This window comes from Pseudophryne corroboree, unplaced genomic scaffold (genome assembly GCF_028390025.1).
Source record: "Pseudophryne corroboree isolate aPseCor3 unplaced genomic scaffold, aPseCor3.hap2 scaffold_2052, whole genome shotgun sequence".
Taxonomy (NCBI): Eukaryota; Metazoa; Chordata; class Amphibia; order Anura; family Myobatrachidae; genus Pseudophryne; species Pseudophryne corroboree.
Window position 1 is genome coordinate 49478 of NW_026968693.1, and position 25002 is coordinate 74479.

Consider the following 25002-nt stretch of genomic DNA (forward strand, 5'->3'; position numbering starts at 1 on the left):
AGAGAAGGCCAGGTACTCTACACCATAAGAGGGGGTTTGAAATTTTGACTTGTCTACTTAAAGATCACCAAAATCTGATAACAAGGTCAATTATGTCCCTGGGTGGGATTGAACCACCAACCTTTTGGTTAGTAGCCAAACACACTAACTGATTGCACCACAGAGACACTTTGCAAAAGTGGGTACTGACAAAGGCTAATAAGCATTCATCTAGAACGTTTCCTAGAAAAACTTTAAAAAGTCAATAATCTGGAGAGTTTTTGTAAGATGTTTCTTCCATCAACCAATGAAGAAACACATTGGTACTTTCCCATGATGAGTGAGTGCTTCAGGATCTCTTGCACTTACATGTGCAGCAGAGTACTGCAATGGAAGCATGCTGGGCCCATAACCCAGAGGTAGGCAGATTAAAACTATCCTCTGCTATATGCATTTTTTTTTATTAAAGTAATCCAACACTGGGATTGATATTTTAGCTCTTTTATTTTTACTTAAAGTACAATAACTTTTACCATTTTAATTTGTTTTAATAGTGTATTGACAGTATAGTTTTCTTTAAAAAATCCACTTAATTTTCTTTACCCTATTATTAAAAGGGTAATTGACAAAAACAAACTACATTGTCACCAGAAGAGCAATACAAAATGTACAAGTGATATATTAAAATCATCTTTCCAGCTTGAATTTCAATGATGCATTGGAACAACGATTTTGTGAGAAACATCTTCACCCTTAAATAAAGATTTTCTTAATTCCTTACCTGTGTGCTAATTAGATATCACCTTGTTTTCACATTAAACAGACTTCTACATGAGAAAGCAGCAAGGATGCAGTGGCGTTTTATGTTTCCTGGTGTCAACCTGTATTATTTCAGTAGACATTGAAATGAGGATGCATCTTGCTGCCTTTCCAATGAAGCAAGTTTAATTTAGTTATAGGTGAAAAACCATCCCTACAAAGGTGTTAATCAGAGACTTGGCTTTGTGGACACTTTTAGAGAACAAATTTGTTAGCATAAAAATAAAGGCAGAAAATGAAGAGCTGTTTAATCACTCAATTGGATTTTTCTGCCAGCATATTTTTTTTCTCTGCAACCCATTGCTAAATTGTGCTTCCTAGCTGTTTTTTATAAAATCACTGAATCAAATCTAACTCTGATTACATCAGAGAAGGCCAGGTACCCTACACCATAAAATGGGGTTTGAAATTTTGACTTGTCTACTTAAAGATCACCAAAACCTGATCACAAGGTCAATTATGTCCCTGGGTGGGATTGAACCACCAACCATTTGGTTAGTAGCCAGACACACTAACCGATTGCGCCACAGAGACACTTTGCAAAAGGTACATCCTGACAAAGGCTCATAAGCATTCATCTAGAACGTTTCCTAGAAAAACTTTAAAAAGTCAATAATCTGGAGAGTTTTTGTAAGAATTTTCTTAAATCAACCAACGAAGAAACACATTGGTACTTTCCCATGATGAGTGAGTGCTTCAGGATCTCTTGCACTTACATGTGCAGCAGAGTACTGCAATGGAAGCATGCTGGGCCCATTACCCAGAGGTAGGCAGATTGAAACTATCCTCTGCTATATGCATTTTTTTTGTTAATTAAAGTAATCCAAAACTGGGATTGATATGTTAGCTATTTTATGTTTACTTAAAGTACAATAACTTTTACCATTTTAATTTGTTTTAATAGTATATTGACAGTATTGTTTTCTTTCAAAAATCCACTTAATTTTCTTTACCCTATTATTAAAATGGTAATTGACAAAAACAAACTACATTGTCACCAGAAGAGCAATACAAAATGTACAAGTGATATATTAAAATCATCTTTCCAGCTTGAATTTCAATGATGCATTGGGGCAACGATTTTGTGAGAAACATCTTCACCCTTAAATAAAGATTTTCTTAATTCCTTACCTGTGTGCTAATTAGATATCACCTTGTTTTCACATTAAACAGACTTCTACATGAGAAAGCAGCAAGGATGCAGTGGCGTTAATGTTTCCTGGTGTCAACCTGTATTATTTCAGTAGACATTGAAATGAGGATGCATCTTGCTGCCTTTCCAATGAAGCAAGTTTAATTTAGTAATAGGTGAAAAACCATCCTTACATAGGTGTTCATCAGAGACTTGGCTTTGTGGACACTTTTCAGAGAACAAATTTGTTAGCATAAAAATAAAGCCAGAAAATGAAGAGCTGTTTAATCACTCAATTGGATTTTTCTGCCAGCATATTTTTTTTCTCTGCAACCCACTGCTAAATTGTGCTTCCTAGCTGTTTTTTATAAAATCACTTAATCAAATCTAACTCTGATTACATCAGAGAAGGCCAGGTACCCTACATCATAACAGGGGGTTTGAAATTTTGACTTGTCCACTTAAAGATCACCAAAACCTGATCACAAGGTCACTTACATCCCTGGGTGGGATTGAACCACCAACCTTTTGGTTAGTAGCCAAACACACTAACTGATTGCACCACAGAGACACTTTGCAAAAGTGGATACTGACAAAGGCTAATAAGCATTCATCTAAAACGTTTCCTAGAAAAACTTTAAAAAGTCAGTAATCTGGAGAGTTTTTGTAAGATGTTTCTTCCATCCACCAACGAAGAAACACATTGGTACTTTCCCATGATGAGTGAGTGCTTCAGGATCTCTTGCACTTACATGTGCAGCAGAGTACTGCAATGGAAGCATGCTGGGCCCATAACCCAGAGGTAGGCAGATTAAAACTATCCTCTGCTATATGCATTTTTTTTGTTAATTAAAGTAATCCAAAACTGGGATTGATATTTTTGCTCTTTTATTTTTCATTAAAGTACAATAACTTTTACCATTTTAATTTGTTTTAATAGTATATTGAAAGTATTGTTTTCTTTTAAAAAGCCACTTAATTTTCTTTACCCTATTATTAAAATGGTAATTGACAAAAACAAACTACATTGTCACCAGAAGAGCAATACAAAATGTACAAGTGATATATTAAAATCATCTTTCCAGCTTGAATTTCAATGATGCATTGGGGCAACGATTTTGTGAGAAACATTTTCACCCTTAAATAAAGATTTTCTTAATTCCTTACCTGTGTGCTAATTAGATATCACCTTGTTTTCACATTAAACAGACTTCCACATGAGAAAGCAGCAAGGATGCAGTGGCGTTAATGTTTCCTGGTGTCAACCTGTATTATTTCAGTAGACATTGAAATGAGGATGCATCTTGCTGCCTTTCCAATGAAGCAAGTTTAATTTAGTAATAGGTTAAAAACCATCCTTACAAAGGTGTTAATCAGAGACTTGGCTTTGTGGACACTTTTCAGAGAACAAATTTGTTAGCATAAAAATAAAGCCAGAAAATTAAGAGCTGTTTAATCACTCAATTGGATTTTTTTTGCCAGCATATTTCTTTTTCTCTGCAACCCACTGCTAAATTGTGCTTCCTAGCTGTTTTTCTAAAATCACTGAATCAAATCTAACTCCATCAGAGAAGGCCACGTACCCTACACCAGAACAGGGGGTTTGAAATTTTGACTTGTCTACTTAAAGATCACCAAAATCTGATAACAAGGTCAAATACGTCCCTGGGTGGGATTGAACCACCAACCTTTTGGTTAATAGCCATGCACACTAACTGATTGCGCCACAGAGACACTTTGCAAAAGTCCATACTGACAAAGGCTAATAAGCATTCATCTAAAACGTTTCCTAGAAAAACTTTAAAAAGTCAATAATCTGGAGAGTTTTTGTAAGATGTTTCTTCCATCAACCAACGAAGAAACACATTGGTACTTTCCCATGATGAGTGAGTGCTTCAGGATCTCTTGCACTTACATGTGCAGCAGAGTACAGCAATGGAAGCATGCTGGGCCCATAACCCAACGGTAGGCAGATTGAAACTATCCTCTGCTATATGCATTTTTTTTTGTTAAAGTAATCCAAAACTGGGATTGATATTTTGGCTCTTTTATTTTTACTTAAAGTACAATAACTTTTACCATTTTAATTTGTTTTAATAGTATATTGACAGTATTGTTTTCTTTCAAAAATCCACTTAATTTTCTTTACCCTATTATTAAAATGGTAATTGACAAAAACAAACTACATTGTCACCAGAAGAGCAATACAAAATGTACAAGTGATATATTAAAATCATCTTTCCAGCTTGAATTTCAATGATGCATTGGGGCAACGATTTTGTGAGAAACATCTTCACCCTTAAATAAAGATTTTCTTAATTCCTTACCTGTGTGCTAATTAGATATCACCTTGTTTTCACATTAAACAGACTTCCACATGAGAAAGCAGCAAGGATACAGTGGCGTTAATGTTTCCTGGTGTCAACCTGTATTATTTCAGTAGACATTGAAATGAGGATGCATCTTGCTGCCTTTCCAATGAAGCAAGTTTAATTTAGTAATAGGTGAAAAACCATCCCTACAAAGGTGTTAATCAGAGACTTGGCTTTGTGGACACTTTTCAAAGAAAAAATTTGTTAGCATAAAAATAAAGCCAGAAAATGAAGAGCTGTTTAATCACTCAATTGGATTTTTTTTGCCAGCATATTTCTTTTTCTCTGCAACCCACTGCTAAATTGTGCTTCCTAGCTGTTTTTATAAAATCACTGAATCAAATCTAACTCTGATTACATCAGAGAAGGCCAGGTACCCTACACCATAACAGGGGGTTTGAAATTTTGACTTGTCTACTTAAAGATCACCAAAATCTGATAACAAGGTCAATTATGTCCCTGGTTGGGATTGAACCACCAACCTTTTTGATAGTAGCCGGACATACTAACCGATTGCGCCACAGAGACACTTTGCAAAAAGTACATACTGACAAAGTCTAATAAGCATACATCTAGAACGTATCCTAGAAAATCTTTAAAGAGTCAATAATCTGGAGAGTTTTTGTAAGATGTTTCTTCCATCAACCAATGAAGAAACACATTGGTACTTTCCCATGATGAGTGAGTGCTTCAGGATCTCTTGCACGTACATGTGCAGCAGAGTACTGCAATGGAAGCATGCTGGGCCCATAACCCAGAGGTAGGCAGATTGAAACTATCCTTTGCTATATGCATTTTTTTTGTTAATTTAAGTAATCAAAACTGGGATTGATATTTTTGCTCTTTTATTTTTACTTGAAGTACAATAACTTTTACCATTTTAATTTGTTTGAATAGTATATTGACAGTATAGTTTTCTTTAAAAAATCCACTTAATTTTCTTTACCCTATTATTAAAAGGGTAATTGACAAAAACAAACTACATTGTCACCAGAAGAGCAATACAAAATGTACAAGTGATATATTAAAATCATCTTTCCAGCTTGAATTTCAATGATGCATTGGGGCAACGATTTTGTGAGAAACATCTTCACCCTTAAATAAAGATTTTCTTAATTCCTTACCTGTGTGCTAATTAGATATCACCTTGTTTTCACATTAAACAGACTTCCACATGAGAAAGCAGCAAGGATGCAGTGGCGTTAATGTTTCCTGGTGTCAACCTGTATTATTTCAGTAGAAATTGAAATGAGGATGCATCTTGCTGCCTTTCCAATGAAGCAAGTTTAATTTAGTAATAGGTGAAAAACGATCCCTACAAAGGTGTTAATCAGAGACTTGGCTTTGTGGACACTTTTCAGAGAACAAATTTGTTAGCATAAAAATAAAGCCAGAAAATGAAGAGCTGTTTAATCACTCAATTGGATTTTTTTTGCCAGCATATTTCTTTTTCTCTGCAACCCACTGCTAAATTGTGCTTCCTATCTGTTTTTATAAAATCACTGAATCAAATCTAACTCTGATTACATCAGAGAAGGCCAGGTACCCTACACCATAACAGGGGGTTTGAAATTTTGACTTGTCTACTTAAAGATCACCAAAATCTGATAACAATGTCAATTACGTCCCTGGGTGGGATTGAACCACCAACCTTTTGGTTAGTAACCAGACACACTAACCGATTGCGCCACAGAGACACTTTGTAAAAAGTACATCCTGACAAAGGCTAATAAGCATACATCTAGAACGTTTCCTAGAAAAACTTTAAAAAGTCAATAATCTGGAGAGTTTTTGTAAGATGTTTCTCCCATCAACCAACCAAGAAACACATTGGTACTTTCCCATGATGAGTGAGTGCTTCAGGATCTCTTGCACTTACATGTGCAGCAGAGTACTGCAATGGAAGCATGCTGGGCCCATAACCCAGAGGTAGGCAGATTGAAACTATCCTTTGCTATATGCATTTTTTTTGTTAATTTAAGTAATCAAAACTGGGATTGATATTTTTGCTCTTTTATTTTTACTTAAAGTACAATAACTTTTACCATTTTAATTTGTTTTAATAGTATATTGACAGTATTGTTTTCTTTCAAAAATCCACTTAATTTTTTTTACCCTATTATTAAAATGGTAATTGACAAAAACAAACTACATTGTCACCAGAAGAGCAATACAAAATGTACAAGTGATATATTAAAATCATCTTTCCAGCTTGAATTTCAATGATGCATTGGGGCAACGATTTTGTGAGAAACATTTTCACCCTTAAATAAAGATTTTCTTAATTCCTTACCTGTGTGCTAATTAGATATCACCTTGTTTTCACATTAAACAGACTTCCACATGAGAAAGCAGCAAGGATGCAGTGGCGTTAATGTTTCCTGGTGTCAACCTGTATTATTTCAGTAGACATTGAAATGAGGATGCATCTTGCTGCCTTTCCAATGAAGCAAGTTTAATTTAGTAATAGGTTAAAAACCATCCTTACAAAGGTGTTAATCAGAGACTTGGCTTTGTGGACACTTTTCAGAGAACAAATTTGTTAGCATAAAAATAAAGCCAGAAAATTAAGAGCTGTTTAATCACTCAATTGGATTTTTTTTGCCAGCATATTTCTTTTTCTCTGCAACCCACTGCTAAATTGTGCTTCCTAGCTGTTTTTCTAAAATCACTGAATCAAATCTAACTCCATCAGAGAAGGCCACGTACCCTACACCAGAACAGGGGGTTTGAAATTTTGACTTGTCTACTTAAAGATCACCAAAATCTGATAACAAGGTCAAATACGTCCCTGGGTGGGATTGAACCACCAACCTTTTGGTTAATAGCCATGCACACTAACTGATTGCGCCACAGAGACACTTTGCAAAAGTCCATACTGACAAAGGCTAATAAGCATTCATCTAAAACGTTTCCTAGAAAAACTTTAAAAAGTCAATAATCTGGAGAGTTTTTGTAAGATGTTTCTTCCATCAACCAACGAAGAAACACATTGGTACTTTCCCATGATGAGTGAGTGCTTCAGGATCTCTTGCACTTACATGTGCAGCAGAGTACAGCAATGGAAGCATGCTGGGCCCATAACCCAACGGTAGGCAGATTGAAACTATCCTCTGCTATATGCATTTTTTTTTGTTAATTAAAGTAATCCAAAACTGGGATTGATATGTTGGCTCTTTTATTTTTACTTACAGTACAATAACTTTTACCATTTTAATTTGTTTTAATAGTATATTGACAGTATTGTTTTCTTTCAAAAATCCACTTAATTTTTTTTACCCTATTATTAAAATGGTAATTGACAAAAACAAACTACATTGTCACCAGAAGAGCAATACAAAATGTACAAGTGATATATTAAAATCATCTTTCCAGCTTGAATTTCAATGATGCATTGGGGCAACGATTTTGTGAGAAACATTTTCACCCTTAAATAAAGATTTTCTTAATTCCTTACCTGTGTGCTAATTAGATATCACCTTGTTTTCACATTAAACAGACTTCCACATGAGAAAGCAGCAAGGATGCAGTGGCGTTAATGTTTCCTGGTGTCAACCTGTATTATTTCAGTAGACATTGAAATGAGGATGCATCTTGCTGCCTTTCCAATGAAGCAAGTTTAATTTAGTAATAGGTTAAAAACCATCCTTACAAAGGTGTTAATCAGAGACTTGGCTTTGTGGACACTTTTCAGAGAACAAATTTGTTAGCATAAAAATAAAGCCAGAAAATTAAGAGCTGTTTAATCACTCAATTGGATTTTTTTTGCCAGCATATTTCTTTTTCTCTGCAACCCACTGCTAAATTGTGCTTCCTAGCTGTTTTTCTAAAATCACTGAATCAAATCTAACTCCATCAGAGAAGGCCACGTACCCTACACCAGAACAGGGGGTTTGAAATTTTGACTTGTCTACTTAAAGATCACCAAAATCTGATAACAAGGTCAAATACGTCCCTGGGTGGGATTGAACCACCAACCTTTTGGTTAATAGCCATGCACACTAACTGATTGCGCCACAGAGACACTTTGCAAAAGTCCATACTGACAAAGGCTAATAAGCATTCATCTAAAACGTTTCCTAGAAAAACTTTAAAAAGTCAATAATCTGGAGAGTTTTTGTAAGATGTTTCTTCCATCAACCAACGAAGAAACACATTGGTACTTTCCCATGATGAGTGAGTGCTTCAGGATCTCTTGCACTTACATGTGCAGCAGAGTACAGCAATGGAAGCATGCTGGGCCCATAACCCAACGGTAGGCAGATTGAAACTATCCTCTGCTATATGCATTTTTTTTTTGTTAAAGTAATCCAAAACTGGGATTGATATTTTGGCTCTTTTATGTTTACTTAAAGTACAATAACTTTTACCATTTTAATTTGTTTTAATAGTATATTGACAGTATTGTTTTCTTTCAAAAATCCACTTAATTTTCTTTACCCTATTATTAAAATGGTAATTGACAAAAACAAACTACATTGTCACCAGAAGAGCAATACAAAATGTACAAGTGATATATTAAAATCATCTTTCCAGCTTGAATTTCAATGATGCATTGGGGCAACGATTTTGTGAGAAACATCTTCACCCTTAAATAAAGATTTTCTTAATTCCTTACCTGTGTGCTAATTAGATATCACCTTGTTTTCACATTAAACAGACTTCCACATGAGAAAGCAGCAAGGATACAGTGGCGTTAATGTTTCCTGGTGTCAACCTGTATTATTTCAGTAGACATTGAAATGAGGATGCATCTTGCTGCCTTTCCAATGAAGCAAGTTTAATTTAGTAATAGGTGACAAACCATCCCTACAAAGGTGTTAATCAGAGACTTGGCTTTGTGGACACTTTTCAAAGAACAAATTTGTTAGCATAAAAATAAAGCCAGAAAATGAAGAGCTGTTTAATCACTCAATTGGATTTTTTTTGCCAGCATATTTCTTTTTCTCTGCAACCCACTGCTAAATTGTGCTTCCTAGCTGTTTTTATAAAATCACTGAATCAAATCTAACTCTGATTACATCAGAGAAGGCCAGGTACCCTACACCATAACAGGGGGTTTGAAATTTTGACTTGTCTACTTAAAGATCACCAAAATCTGATAACAATGTCAATTACGTCCCTGGGTGGGATTGAACCACCAACCTTTTGGTTAGTAGCCAGACACACTAACCGATTGCGCCACAGAGACACTTTGTAAAAAGTACATCCTGACAAAGGCTAATAAGCATACATCTAGAACGTTTCCTAGAAAAACTTTAAAAAGTCAATAATCTGGAGAGTTTTTGTAAGATGTTTCTCCCATCAACCAACCAAGAAACACATTGGTACTTTCCCATGATGAGTGAGTGCTTCAGGATCTCTTGCACTTACATGTGCAGCAGAGTACTGCAATGGAAGCATGCTGGGCCCATAACCCAGAGGTAGGCAGATTGAAACTATCCTTTGCTATATGCATTTTTTTTTTGTTAATTTAAGTAATCAAAACTGGGATTGATATTTTTGCTCTTTTATTTTTACTTAAAGTACAATAACTTTTACCATTTTAATTTGTTTTAATAGTATATTGACAGTATAGTTTTCTTTCAAAAATCCACTTAATTTTCTTTACCCTATTATTAAAATGGTAATTGACAAAAACAAACTACATTGTCACCAGAAGAGCAATACAAAATGTACAAGTGATATATTAAAATCATCTTTCCAGCTTGAATTTCAATGATGCATTGGGGCAACGATTTTGTGAGAAACATTTTCACCCTTAAATAAAGATTTTCTTAATTCCTTACCTGTGTGCTAATTAGATATCACCTTGTTTTCACATTAAACAGACTTCCACATGAGAAAGCAGCAAGGATGCAGTGGCGTTAATGTTTCCTGGTGTCAACCTGTATTATTTCAGTAGACATTGAAATGAGGATGCATCTTGCTGCCTTTCCAATGAAGCAAGTTTAATTTAGTAATAGGTTAAAAACCATCCTTACAAAGGTGTTAATCAGAGACTTGGCTTTGTGGACACTTTTCAGAGAACAAATTTGTTAGCATAAAAATAAAGCCAGAAAATGAAGAGCTGTTTAATCACTCAATTGGATTTTTTTTGCCAGCATATTTCTTTTTCTCTGCAACCCACTGCTAAATTGTGCTTCCTAGCTGTTTTTTATAAAATCACTGAATCAAATCTAACTCTGATTACATCAGAGAAGGCCAGGTACCCTACAACATAAAAGGGGGTTTGAAATTTTGACTTGTCTACTTAAAGATCACCAAAACCTGATCACAAGGTCAATTATGTCCCTGGGTGGGATTGAACCACCAACCTTTTGGTTAGTAGCCAAACACACTAACTGATTGCACCACAGAGACACTTTGCAAAAGTGGATACTGACAAAGGCTAATAAGCATTCATCTAGAACGTTTCCTAGAAAAACTTTAAAAAGTCAATAATCTGGAGAGTTTTTGTAAGATGTTTCTTAGATCAACCAACGAAGAAACACATTGGTACTTTCCCATGATGAGTGAGTGCTTCAGGATCTCTTGCACTTACATGTGCAGCAGAGTACTGCAATGGAAGCATGCTGGGCCCATAACCCAGAGGTAGGCAGATTAAAACTATCCTCTGCTATATGCATTTTTTTTTAATTAAAGTAATCCAAAACTGGGATTGATATTTTAGCTCTTTTATTTTTACTTAAAGTACAATAACTTTTACCATTTTAATTTGTTTTAATAGTGTATTGACATTATAGTTTTCTTAAAAAAATCCACTTAATTTTCTTTACCCTATTATTAAAAGGGTAATTGACAAAAACAAACTACATTGTCACCAGAAGAGCAATACAAAATGTACAAGTGATATATTAAAATCATCTTTCCAGCTTGAATTTCAATGATGCATTGGGGCAACGATTTTGTGAGAAACATCTTCACCCTTAAATAAAGATTTTCTTAATTCCTTACCTGTGTGCTAATTAGATATCACCTTGTTTTCACATTAAACAGACTTCTACATGAGAAAGCAGCAAGGATGCAGTGGCGTTAATGTTTCCTGGTGTCAACCTGTATTATTTCAGTAGACATTGAAATGAGGATGCATCTTGCTGCCTTTCCAATGAAGCAAGTTTAATTTAGTTATAGGTGAAAAACCATCCCTACAAAGGTGTTAATCAGAGACTTGGCTTTGTGGACACTTTTAGAGAACAAATTTGTTAGCATAAAAATAAAGCCAGAAAATGAAGAGCTGTTTAATCACTCAATTGGATTTTTCTGCCAGCATATTTTTTTTCTCTGCAATCCATTGCTAAATTGTGCTTCCTAGCTGTTTTTTATAAAATCACTGAATCAAATCTAACTCTGATTACATCAGAGAAGGCCAGGTACCCTACACCATAAAATGGGGTTTGAAATTTTGACTTGTCTACTTAAAGATCACCAAAACCTGATCACAAGGTCAATTATGTCCCTGGGTGGGATTGAACCACCAACCTTTTGGTTAGTAGCCAGACACACTAACCGATTGCGCCACAGAGACACTTTGCAAAAATTACATACTGACAAAGGCTAATAAGCATTCATCTAGAACGTTTCCTAGAAAAACTTTAAAAAGTCAATAATCTGGAGAGTTTTTGTAAGAATTTTCTTAAATCAACCAACGAAGAAACACATTGGTACTTTCCCATGATGAGTGAGTGCTTCAGGATCTCTTGCACTTACATGTGCAGCAGAGTACTGCAATGGAAGCATGCTGGGCCCATAACCCAGAGGTAGGCAGATTAAAACTATCCTCTGCTATATGCATTTTTTTTGTTAATTAAAGTAATCCAAAACTGGGATTGATATTTTTGCTCTTTTATTTTTCATTAAAGTACAATAACTTTTACCATTTTAATTTGTTTTAATAGTATATTGAAAGTATTGTTTTCTTTTAAAAAGCCACTTAATTTTCTTTACCCTATTATTAAAATGGTAATTGACAAAAACAAACTACATTGTCACCAGAAGAGCAGTACAAAATGTACAAGTGATATATTAAAATCATCTTTCCAGCTTGAATTTCAATGATGCATTGGGGCAACGATTTTGTGAGAAACATCTTCACCCTTAAATAAAGATTTTCTTAATTCCTTACCTGTGTGCTAATTAGATATCACCTTGTTTTCACATTAAACAGACTTCCACATGAGAAATCAGCAAGGATGCAGTGGCATTAATGTTTCCTGGTATCAACCCGTATTATTTCAGTAGACATTGAAATGAGGATGCATCTTGCTGCCTTTCCAATGAAGCAAGTTTAATTTAGTAATAGGTGAAAAACCATCCCTACAAAGGTGTTAATCAGAGACTTGGCTTTGTCGACACTTTTCAGAGAACAAATTTGTTAGCATAAAAATAAAGCCAGAAAATTAAGAGCTGTTTAATCACTCAATTGGATTTTTTTGCCAGCATATTTCTTTTTCTCTGCAACTCACTGCTAAATTGTGCTTCCTAGCTGTTTTTATAAAATCACTGAATCAAATCTAACTCTGATTACATCAGAGAAGGCCAGGTACTCTACACCATAAGAGGGGGTTTGAAATTTTGACTTGTCTACTTAAAGATCACCAAAATCTGATAACAAGGTCAATTATGTCCCTGGGTGGGATTGAACCACCAACCTTTTGGTTAGTAGCCAAACACACTAACTGATTGCACCACAGAGACACTTTGCAAAAGTGGGTACTGACAAAGGCTAATAAGCATTCATCTAGAACGTTTCCTAGAAAAACTTTAAAAAGTCAATAATCTGGAGAGTTTTTGTAAGATGTTTCTTCCATCAACCAATGAAGAAACACATTGGTACTTTCCCATGATGAGTGAGTGCTTCAGGATCTCTTGCACTTACATGTGCAGCAGAGTACTGCAATGGAAGCATGCTGGGCCCATAACCCAGAGGTAGGCAGATTAAAACTATCCTCTGCTATATGCATTTTTTTTTAATTAAAGTAATCCAAAACTGGGATTGATATTTTAGCTCTTTTATTTTTACTTAAAGTACAATAACTTTTACCATTTTAATTTGTTTTAATAGTGTATTGACATTATAGTCTTCTTAAAAAAATACACTTAATTTTCTTTACCCTATTATTAAAAGGGTAATTGACAAAAACAAACTACATTGTCACCAGAAGAGCAATACAAAATGTACAAGTGATATATTAAAATCATCTTTCCAGCTTGAATTTCAATGATGCATTGGGGCAACGATTTTGTGAGAAACATCTTCACCCTTAAATAAAGATTTTCTTAATTCCTTACCTGTGTGCTAATTAGATATCACCTTGTTTTCACATTAAACAGACTTCTACATGAGAAAGCAGCAAGGATGCAGTGGCGTTAATGTTTCCTGGTGTCAACCTGTATTATTTCAGTAGACATTGAAATGAGGATGCATCTTGCTGCCTTTCCAATGAAGCAAGTTTAATTTAGTTATAGGTGAAAAACCATCCCTACAAAGGTGTTAATCAGAGACTTGGCTTTGTGGACACTTTTAGAGAACAAATTTGTTAGCATAAAAATAAAGCCAGAAAATGAAGAGCTGTTTAATCACTCAATTGGATTTTTCTGCCAGCATATTTTTTTTCTCTGCAATCCATTGCTAAATTGTGCTTCCTAGCTGTTTTTTATAAAATCACTGAATCAAATCTAACTCTGATTACATCAGAGAAGGCCAGGTACCCTACACCATAAAATGGGGTTTGAAATTTTGACTTGTCTACTTAAAGATCACCAAAACCTGATCACAAGGTCAATTATGTCCCTGGGTGGGATTGAACCACCAACCTTTTGGTTAGTAGCCAGACACACTAACCGATTGCGCCACAGAGACACTTTGCAAAAATTACATACTGACAAAGGCTAATAAGCATTCATCTAGAACGTTTCCTAGAAAAACTTTAAAAAGTCAATAATCTGGAGAGTTTTTGTAAGAATTTTCTTAAATCAACCAACGAAGAAACACATTGGTACTTTCCCATGATGAGTGAGTGCTTCAGGATCTCTTGCACTTACATGTGCAGCAGAGTACTGCAATGGAAGCATGCTGGGCCCATAACCCAGAGGTAGGCAGATTAAAACTATCCTCTGCTATATGCATTTTTTTTGTTAATTAAAGTAATCCAAAACTGGGATTGATATTTTTGCTCTTTTATTTTTCATTAAAGTACAATAACTTTTACCATTTTAATTTGTTTTAATAGTATATTGAAAGTATTGTTTTCTTTTAAAAAGCCACTTAATTTTCTTTACCCTATTATTAAAATGGTAATTGACAAAAACAAACTACATTGTCACCAGAAGAGCAGTACAAAATGTACAAGTGATATATTAAAATCATCTTTCCAGCTTGAATTTCAATGATGCATTGGGGCAACGATTTTGTGAGAAACATCTTCACCCTTAAATAAAGATTTTCTTAATTCCTTACCTGTGTGCTAATTAGATATCACCTTGTTTTCACATTAAACAGACTTCCACATGAGAAATCAGCAAGGATGCAGTGGCATTAATGTTTCCTGGTATCAACCCGTATTATTTCAGTAGACATTGAAATGAGGATGCATCTTGCTGCCTTTCCAATGAAGCAAGTTTAATTTAGTAATAGGTGAAAAACCATCCCTACAAAGGTGTTAATCAGAGACTTGGCTTTGTCGACACTTTTCAGAGAACAAATTTGTTAGCATAAAAATAAAGCCAGAAAATTAAGAGCTGTTTAATCACTCAATTGGATTTTTTTGCCAGCATATTTCTTTTTCTCTGCAACTCACTGCTAAATTGTGCTTCCTAGCTGTTTTTATAAAATCACTGAATCAAATCTAACTCTGATTACATCAGAGAAGGCCAGGTACTCTACACCATAAGAGGGGGTTTGAAATTTTGACTTGTCTACTTAAAGATCACCAAAATCTGATAACAAGGTCAATTATGTCCCTGGGTGGGATTGAACCACCAACCTTTTGGTTAGTAGCCAAACACACTAACTGATTGCACCACAGAGACACTTTGCAAAAGTGGGTACTGACAAAGGCTAATAAGCATTCATCTAGAACGTTTCCTAGAAAAACTTTAAAAAGTCAATAATCTGGAGAGTTTTTGTAAGATGTTTCTTCCATCAACCAATGAAGAAACACATTGGTACTTTCCCATGATGAGTGAGTGCTTCAGGATCTCTTGCACTTACATGTGCAGCAGAGTACTGCAATGGAAGCATGCTGGGCCCATAACCCAGAGGTAGGCAGATTAAAACTATCCTCTGCTATATGCATTTTTTTTTATTAAAGTAATCCAACACTGGGATTGATATTTTAGCTCTTTTATTTTTACTTAAAGTACAATAACTTTTACCATTTTAATTTGTTTTAATAGTGTATTGACAGTATAGTTTTCTTTAAAAAATCCACTTAATTTTCTTTACCCTATTATTAAAAGGGTAATTGACAAAAACAAACTACATTGTCACCAGAAGAGCAATACAAAATGTACAAGTGATATATTAAAATCATCTTTCCAGCTTGAATTTCAATGATGCATTGGAACAACGATTTTGTGAGAAACATCTTCACCCTTAAATAAAGATTTTCTTAATTCCTTACCTGTGTGCTAATTAGATATCACCTTGTTTTCACATTAAACAGACTTCTACATGAGAAAGCAGCAAGGATGCAGTGGCGTTTTATGTTTCCTGGTGTCAACCTGTATTATTTCAGTAGACATTGAAATGAGGATGCATCTTGCTGCCTTTCCAATGAAGCAAGTTTAATTTAGTTATAGGTGAAAAACCATCCCTACAAAGGTGTTAATCAGAGACTTGGCTTTGTGGACACTTTTAGAGAACAAATTTGTTAGCATAAAAATAAAGGCAGAAAATGAAGAGCTGTTTAATCACTCAATTGGATTTTTCTGCCAGCATATTTTTTTTCTCTGCAACCCATTGCTAAATTGTGCTTCCTAGCTGTTTTTTATAAAATCACTGAATCAAATCTAACTCTGATTACATCAGAGAAGGCCAGGTACCCTACACCATAAAATGGGGTTTGAAATTTTGACTTGTCTACTTAAAGATCACCAAAACCTGATCACAAGGTCAATTATGTCCCTGGGTGGGATTGAACCACCAACCATTTGGTTAGTAGCCAGACACACTAACCGATTGCGCCACAGAGACACTTTGCAAAAGGTACATCCTGACAAAGGCTCATAAGCATTCATCTAGAACGTTTCCTAGAAAAACTTTAAAAAGTCAATAATCTGGAGAGTTTTTGTAAGAATTTTCTTAAATCAACCAACGAAGAAACACATTGGTACTTTCCCATGATGAGTGAGTGCTTCAGGATCTCTTGCACTTACATGTGCAGCAGAGTACTGCAATGGAAGCATGCTGGGCCCATTACCCAGAGGTAGGCAGATTGAAACTATCCTCTGCTATATGCATTTTTTTTGTTAATTAAAGTAATCCAAAACTGGGATTGATATGTTAGCTATTTTATGTTTACTTAAAGTACAATAACTTTTACCATTTTAATTTGTTTTAATAGTATATTGACAGTATTGTTTTCTTTCAAAAATCCACTTAATTTTCTTTACCCTATTATTAAAATGGTAATTGACAAAAACAAACTACATTGTCACCAGAAGAGCAATACAAAATGTACAAGTGATATATTAAAATCATCTTTCCAGCTTGAATTTCAATGATGCATTGGGGCAACGATTTTGTGAGAAACATCTTCACCCTTAAATAAAGATTTTCTTAATTCCTTACCTGTGTGCTAATTAGATATCACCTTGTTTTCACATTAAACAGACTTCTACATGAGAAAGCAGCAAGGATGCAGTGGCGTTAATGTTTCCTGGTGTCAACCTGTATTATTTCAGTAGACATTGAAATGAGGATGCATCTTGCTGCCTTTCCAATGAAGCAAGTTTAATTTAGTAATAGGTGAAAAACCATCCTTACATAGGTGTTCATCAGAGACTTGGCTTTGTGGACACTTTTCAGAGAACAAATTTGTTAGCATAAAAATAAAGCCAGAAAATGAAGAGCTGTTTAATCACTCAATTGGATTTTTCTGCCAGCATATTTTTTTTCTCTGCAACCCACTGCTAAATTGTGCTTCCTAGCTGTTTTTTATAAAATCACTTAATCAAATCTAACTCTGATTACATCAGAGAAGGCCAGGTACCCTACATCATAACAGGGGGTTTGAAATTTTGACTTGTCCACTTAAAGATCACCAAAACCTGATCACAAGGTCACTTACATCCCTGGGTGGGATTGAACCACCAACCTTTTGGTTAGTAGCCAAACACACTAACTGATTGCACCACAGAGACACTTTGCAAAAGTGGATACTGACAAAGGCTAATAAGCATTCATCTAAAACGTTTCCTAGAAAAACTTTAAAAAGTCAGTAATCTGGAGAGTTTTTGTAAGATGTTTCTTCCATCCACCAACGAAGAAACACATTGGTACTTTCCCATGATGAGTGAGTGCTTCAGGATCTCTTGCACTTACATGTGCAGCAGAGTACTGCAATGGAAGCATGCTGGGCCCATAACCCAGAGGTAGGCAGATTAAAACTATCCTCTGCTATATGCATTTTTTTTGTTAATTAAAGTAATCCAAAACTGGGATTGATATTTTTGCTCTTTTATTTTTCATTAAAGTACAATAACTTTTACCATTTTAATTTGTTTTAATAGTATATTGAAAGTATTGTTTTCTTTTAAAAAGCCACTTAATTTTCTTTACCCTATTATTAAAATGGTAATTGACAAAAACAAACTACATTGTCACCAGAAGAGCAATACAAAATGTACAAGTGATATATTAAAATCATCTTTCCAGCTTGAATTTCAATGATGCATTGGGGCAACGATTTTGTGAGAAACATCTTCACCCTTAAATAAAGATTTTCTTAATTCCTTACCTGTGTGCTAATTAGATATCACCTTGTTTTCACATTAAACAGACTTCCACATGAGAAATCAGCAAGGATGCAGTGGCATTAATGTTTCCTGGTATCAACCCGTATTATTTCAGTAGACATTGAAATGAGGATGCATCTTGCTGCCTTTCCAATGAAGCAAGTTTAATTTAGTAATAGGTGAAAAACCATCCCTACAAAGGTGTTAATCAGAGACTTGGCTTTGTCGACACTTTTCAGAGAACAAATTTGTTAGCATAAAAATAAAGCCAGAAAATTAAGAGCTGTTTAATCACTCAATTGGATTTTTTTGCCAGCATATTTCTTTTTCTCTGCAACTCACTGCTAAATTGTGCTTCCTAGCTGTTTTTATAAAATCACTGAATCAAATCTAACTCTGATTACATCATTGAAGGCCAGGTGCCCTACACCATAAGAGGGGGTTTGAAATTTTGACTTGTCTACTTAAAGATCACCAAAATCTGATAACAAGGTCAATTACGTCCCTGGGTGGGATTGAACCACCAACCTTTTGGTTTATAGCCGTACACACTAACTGATTGCGCCACAGAGACACTTTGCAAAAGTACATACTGACAAAGGCTAATAAGCATTCATCTAAAACGTTTCCTAGAAAAACTTTAAAAAGTCAATAATCTGGAGAGTTTTTGTAAGATGTTTCTTCCATCCACCAACGAAGAAACACATTGGTACTTTCCCATGATGAGTGAGTGCTTCAGGATCTCTTGCACTTACATGTGCAGCAGAGTACTGCAATGGAAGCATGCTGGGCCCATAACCCAGAGGTAGGCAGATTAAAACTATCCTCTGCTATATGCATTTTTTTTGTTAATTAAAGTAATCCAAAACTGGGATTGATATTTTTGCTCTTTTATTTTTCATTAAAGTACAATAACTTTTACCATTTTAATTTGTTTTAATAGTATATTGAAAGTATTGTTTTCTTTTAAAAATCCACTTAATTTTCTTTACCCTATTATTAAAATGGTAATTGACAAAAACAAACTACATTGTCACCAGAAGAGCAATACAAAATGTACAAGTGATATATTAAAATCATCTTTCCATCTTGAATTTCAATGATGCATTGGGGCAACGATTTTGTGAGAAACATTTTCACCCTTAAATAAAGATTTTCTTAATTCCTTACCTGTGTGCTAATTAGATATCACCTTGTTTTCACATTAAACAGACTTCCACATGAGAAAGCAGCAAGGATGCAGTGGCGTTAATGTTTCCTGGTGTCAACCTGTATTATTTCAGTAGACATTGAAATGAGGATGCATCTTGCTGCCTTTCCAATGAAGCAAGTTTAATTTTATAATAGGTGAAAAACCATCCTTACAAAGGTGTTAATCAGAGACTTGGCTTTGTGGACACTTTTCAGAGAACAAATTTGTTAGCATAAAAATAAAGCCAGAAAATTAAGAGCTGTTTAATCACTCAATTGGATTTTTTTTGGCAGCATATTTCTTTTTCTCTGCAACCCACTGCTAAATTGTGCTTCCTAGCTGTTTTTATAAAATCACTGAATCAAATCTTACTCTGATTACATCAGAGAAGGCCAGGTACCCTACATCATAACAGGGGGTTTGAAATTTTGACTTGTCCACTTAAAGATCACCAAAACCTGATCACAAGGTCACTTACATCCCTGGGTGGGATTGAACCACCAACCTTTTGGTTAGTAGCCAAACACACTAACTGATTGCACCACAGAGACACTTTGCAAAAGTGGATACTGACAAAGGCTAATAAGCATTCATCTAAAACGTTTCCTAGAAAAACTTTAAAAAGTCAGTAATCTGGAGAGTTTTTGTAAGATGTTTCTTCCATCCACCAACGAAGAAACACATTGGTACTTTCCCATGATGAGTGAGTGCTTCAGGATCTCTTGCACTTACATGTGCAGCAGAGTACTGCAATGGAAGCATGCTGGGCCCATAACCCAGAGGTAGGCAGATTAAAACTATCCTCTGCTATATGCATTTTTTTTGTTAATTAAAGTAATCCAAAACTGGGATTGATATTTTTGCTCTTTTATTTTTCATTAAAGTACAATAACTTTTACCATTTTAATTTGTTTTAATAGTATATTGAAAGTATTGTTTTCTTTTAAAAAGCCACTTAATTTTCTTTACCCTATTATTAAAATGGTAATTGACAAAAACAAACTACATTGTCACCAGAAGAGCAATACAAAATGTACAAGTGATATATTAAAATCATCTTTCCAGCTTGAATTTCAATGATGCATTGGGGCAACGATTTTGTGAGAAACATCTTCACCCTTAAATAAAGATTTTCTTAATTCCTTACCTGTGTGCTAATTAGATATCACCTTGTTTTCACATTAAACAGACTTCCACATGAGAAATCAGCAAGGATGCAGTGGCATTAATGTTTCCTGGTATCAACCCGTATTATTTCAGTAGACATTGAAATGAGGATGCATCTTGCTGCCTTTCCAATGAAGCAAGTTTAATTTAGTAATAGGTGAAAAACCATCCCTACAAAGGTGTTAATCAGAGACTTGGCTTTGTCGACACTTTTCAGAGAACAAATTTGTTAGCATAAAAATAAAGCCAGAAAATTAAGAGCTGTTTAATCACTCAATTGGATTTTTTTGCCAGCATATTTCTTTTTCTCTGCAACTCACTGCTAAATTGTGCTTCCTAGCTGTTTTTATAAAATCACTGAATCAAATCTAACTCTGATTACATCAGAGAAGGCCAGGTGCCCTACACCATAAGAGGGGGTTTGAAATTTTGACTTGTCTACTTAAAGATCACCAAAATCTGATAACAAGGTCAATTACGTCCCTGGGTGGGATTGAACCACCAACCTTTTGGTTTATAGCCGTACACACTAACTGATTGCGCCACAGAGACACTTTGCAAAAGTACATACTGACAAAGGCTAATAAGCATTCATCTAAAACGTTTCCTAGAAAAACTTTAAAAAGTCAATAATCTGGAGAGTTTTTGTAAGATGTTTCTTCCATCCACCAACGAAGAAACACATTGGTACTTTCCCATGATGAGTGAGTGCTTCAGGATCTCTTGCACTTACATGTGCAGCAGAGTACTGCAATGGAAGCATGCTGGGCCCATAACCCAGAGGTAGGCAGATTAAAACTATCCTCTGCTATATGCATTTTTTTTGTTAATTAAAGTAATCCAAAACTGGGATTGATATTTTTGCTCTTTTATTTTTCATTAAAGTACAATAACTTTTACCATTTTAATTTGTTTTAATAGTATATTGAAAGTATTGTTTTCTTTTAAAAATCCACTTAATTTTCTTTACCCTATTATTAAAATGGTAATTGACAAAAACAAACTACATTGTCACCAGAAGAGCAATACAAAATGTACAAGTGATATATTAAAATCATCTTTCCAGCTTGAATTTCAATGATGCATTGGGGCAACGATTTTGTGAGAAACATTTTCACCCTTAAATAAAGATTTTCTTAATTCCTTACCTGTGTGCTAATTAGATATCACCTTGTTTTCACATTAAACAGACTTCCACATGAGAAAGCAGCAAGGATGCAGTGGCGTTAATGTTTCCTCGTGTCAACCTGTATTATTTCAGTAGACATTGAAATGAGGATGCATCTTGCTGCCTTTCCAATGAAGCAAGTTTAATTTTATAATAGGTGAAAAACCATCCTTACAAAGGTGTTAATCAGAGACTTGGCTTTGTGGACACTTTTCAGAGAACAAATTTGTTAGCATAAAAATAAAGCCAGAAAATTAAGAGCTGTTTAATTACTCAATTGGATTTTTTTTGGCAGCATATTTCTTTTTCTCTGCAACCCACTGCTAAATTGTGCTTCCTAGCTGTTTTTATAAAATCGCTGAATCAAATCTTACTCTGATTACATCAGAGAAGGCCAGGTACCCTACACCAGAACAGGGCGTTTGAAATTTTGACTTGTCTACTTAAAGATCACCAAAATCTGATAACAAGGTCAATTACGTCCCTGGGTGGGATTGAACCACCAACCTTTTGGTTAATAGCCGTGCACACTAACTGATTGCGCCACAGAGACACTTTGCAAAAGTCCATACTGACAAAGGCTAATAAGCATTCATCTAAAACGTTTCCTAGAAAAACTTTAAAAAGTCAATAATCTGGAGAGTTTTTGTAAAATGTTTCTTCCATCAACCAACGAAGAAACACATTGGTACTTTCCCATGATGAGTGAGTGCTTCAGGATCTCTTGCACTTACATGTGCAGCAGAGTACAGCAATGTAGATGATGGCCTAACAGGAGGCTTTAAAATTTTCTTTCTAGTGTCCTTCGTTTGGGAGAAAAATGCAAAGGTACAAGACAGCTTTTCCTTGCCAATATCTCTCTTTTGCAAAGAGCTGCGCATTGGAAAATTCAGGGCTATGCCGTGTAAATGATGGCCTAACAGGAGGCTTTAAAATTTCCTTTCTAGTGTCCTTCGTTTGCGAGAAAAATGCAAAGGTACAAGACAGCTTTTCCTTGCCAATATCTCTCTTTTGCAAAGAGCTACGCATTGGAAAATTCAGGGCTATACCGTGTAGATATTAGAGATGAGCGGGTTCGGTTTCTCTGAATCCGAACCCGCACGAACTTCATGTTTTTTTTCACGGGTCCGAGCGACTCGGATCTTCCCGCCTTGCTCGGTTAACCCGAGCGCGCCCGAACGTCATCATGACGCTGTCGGATTCTCGCGAGACTCGGATTCTATATAAGGAGCCGCGCGTCGCCGCCATTTTCACACGTGCATTGAGATTGATAGGGAGAGGACGTGGCTGGCGTCCTCCCCATTTAGATTAGAAGAGAGAGAGAGATTGACCTGATTAACTGGAGCTTAGGAGTACTGTAGAACTGTAGAGAGTGCAGAGTTTACTAGTGACTGACCACAGTGACCACCAGACAGTGCAGTTTTATTTAATATATCCGTTCTCTGCCTGAAAAAAACGATACACAGTGACTCAGTCACATACCATATCTGTGTGCACTGCTCAGCCCAGTGTGCTGCATCATCTATGTATATATCTGACTGTGCTCAGCTCACACATCTTATAATTGTGGGGGAGACTGGGGAGCACTGCAGTGCCAGTTATAGGTTATAGCAGGAGCCAGGAGTACATATTATTATTAAAATTAAACAGTGCACACTTTTGCTGCAGGAGTGCCACTGCCAGTGTGACTGACCAGTGACCTGACCACACTGACCACCAGTATAGTTAGTAGTATAGTATACTATATTGTGATTGCCTGAAAAAGTTAAACACTCGTATCTGACTGTGCTCAGCTCACACATCTTATAATTGTGGGGGAGACTGGGGAGCACTGCAGTGCCAGTTATAGGTTATAGCAGGAGCCAGGAGTACATATTATTATTAAAATTAAACAGTGCACACTTTTGCTGCAGGAGTGCCACTGCCAGTGTGACTGACCAGTGACCACCTGACCACACTGACCACCAGTATAGTTAGTAGTATAGTATACTATATTGTGATTGCCTGAAAAAGTTAAACACTCGTCGTGTGACTTCACTTGTGTGGTGTTTTTTTTTTTTATTCTATAAAAAACTCATTCTGCTGACAGACAGTGTCCAGCAGGTCCGTCATTATATAATATATACCTGTCCGGCTGCAGTAGTGATATATATATATTTTTTATATAATTATTTATCATCCAGTCGCAGCAGACACAGTACGGTAGTTCACGGCTGTAGCTACCTCTGTGTCGGCACTCGGCAGTCCGTCCATAATTGTATACCACCTACCCGTGGTTTTTTTTTCTTTCTTCTTTATACATACATACTACTACTACATCTCTTTATCAACCAGTCTATATTAGCAGCAGACACAGTACAGTACGGTAGTCCACGGCTGTAGCTACCTCTGTGTCGGCACTGGGCAGTCCGTCCATAATTGTATACCACCTACCCGTGGTTTTTTTTTCTTTCTTCTTTATACATACATACTACTACTACATCTCTTTATCAACCAGTTTATATTAGCAGCAGACACAGTACAGTACGGTAGTCCACGGCTGTAGCTACCTCAGTGTCGGCACTGGGCAGTCCGTCCATAATTGTATACCACCTACCCGTGGTTTTTTTTTCTTTCTTCTTTATATTATACATACATACTACTACTACTACATCTCTTTATCAACCAGTCTATATTAGCAGCAGACACAGTACAGTACGGTAGTCCACGGCTGTAGCTACCTCTGTGTCGGCCCTGGGCAGTCCGTCCATAATTGTATACCACCTACCCGTGGTTTTTTTTTCTTTCTTCTTTATACATACATACTACTACTACATCTCTTTATCAACCAGTCTATATTAGCAGCAGACACAGTACAGTACGGTAGTCCACGGCTGTAGCTACCTCTGTGTCGGCACTGGGCAGTCCGTCCATAATTGTATACCACCTACCCGTGGTTTTTTTTTTCTTTCTTCTTTATACATACATACTACTACTACATCTCTTTATCAACCAGTCTATATTAGCAGCAGACACAGTACAGTACGGTAGTCCACGGCTGTAGCTACCTCTGTGTCGGCACTCGGCAGTCCGTCCATAATTGTATACCACCTACCCGTGGTTTTTTTTTTCTTTCTTCTTTATACATACATACTACTACTACATCTCTTTATCAACCAGTCTATATTAGCAGCAGACACAGTACAGTACGGTAGTCCACGGCTGTAGCTACCTC

At 35.7% G+C, this 25002-nt stretch overlaps 10 non-coding genes across 10 annotated transcripts; all 10 read right to left on the bottom strand.

Annotated features, from left to right (window-relative positions):
- Nucleotides 1-93: 93 nt before the first annotated feature.
- TRNAS-ACU (transfer RNA serine (anticodon ACU)) lies at nt 94-167 on the bottom strand. Its single transcript has one exon. It is a non-coding gene; the product is annotated as a tRNA-Ser (tRNA).
- Nucleotides 168-1258: 1091 nt separating this feature from the next.
- TRNAS-ACU (transfer RNA serine (anticodon ACU)) lies at nt 1259-1332 on the bottom strand. The gene has a single exon. It is a non-coding gene; the product is annotated as a tRNA-Ser (tRNA).
- Nucleotides 1333-5925: 4593 nt separating this feature from the next.
- On the bottom strand, nt 5926-5999 carry TRNAS-ACU (transfer RNA serine (anticodon ACU)). Its single transcript has one exon. It is a non-coding gene; the product is annotated as a tRNA-Ser (tRNA).
- Nucleotides 6000-9419: 3420 nt separating this feature from the next.
- On the bottom strand, nt 9420-9493 carry TRNAS-ACU (transfer RNA serine (anticodon ACU)). Its single transcript has one exon. It is a non-coding gene; the product is annotated as a tRNA-Ser (tRNA).
- A 1098-nt stretch (nt 9494-10591) lies between these two features.
- TRNAS-ACU (transfer RNA serine (anticodon ACU)) lies at nt 10592-10665 on the bottom strand. Its single transcript has one exon. It is a non-coding gene; the product is annotated as a tRNA-Ser (tRNA).
- A 1091-nt stretch (nt 10666-11756) lies between these two features.
- Nucleotides 11757-11830, bottom strand: TRNAS-ACU (transfer RNA serine (anticodon ACU)). Its single transcript has one exon. It is a non-coding gene; the product is annotated as a tRNA-Ser (tRNA).
- Nucleotides 11831-12925: 1095 nt separating this feature from the next.
- Nucleotides 12926-12999, bottom strand: TRNAS-ACU (transfer RNA serine (anticodon ACU)). The gene has a single exon. It is a non-coding gene; the product is annotated as a tRNA-Ser (tRNA).
- Nucleotides 13000-14090: 1091 nt separating this feature from the next.
- TRNAS-ACU (transfer RNA serine (anticodon ACU)) lies at nt 14091-14164 on the bottom strand. Its single transcript has one exon. It is a non-coding gene; the product is annotated as a tRNA-Ser (tRNA).
- A 1095-nt stretch (nt 14165-15259) lies between these two features.
- TRNAS-ACU (transfer RNA serine (anticodon ACU)) lies at nt 15260-15333 on the bottom strand. The gene has a single exon. It is a non-coding gene; the product is annotated as a tRNA-Ser (tRNA).
- A 1091-nt stretch (nt 15334-16424) lies between these two features.
- Nucleotides 16425-16498, bottom strand: TRNAS-ACU (transfer RNA serine (anticodon ACU)). The gene has a single exon. It is a non-coding gene; the product is annotated as a tRNA-Ser (tRNA).
- Between the last annotated feature and the right edge of the window lie 8504 nt (nt 16499-25002).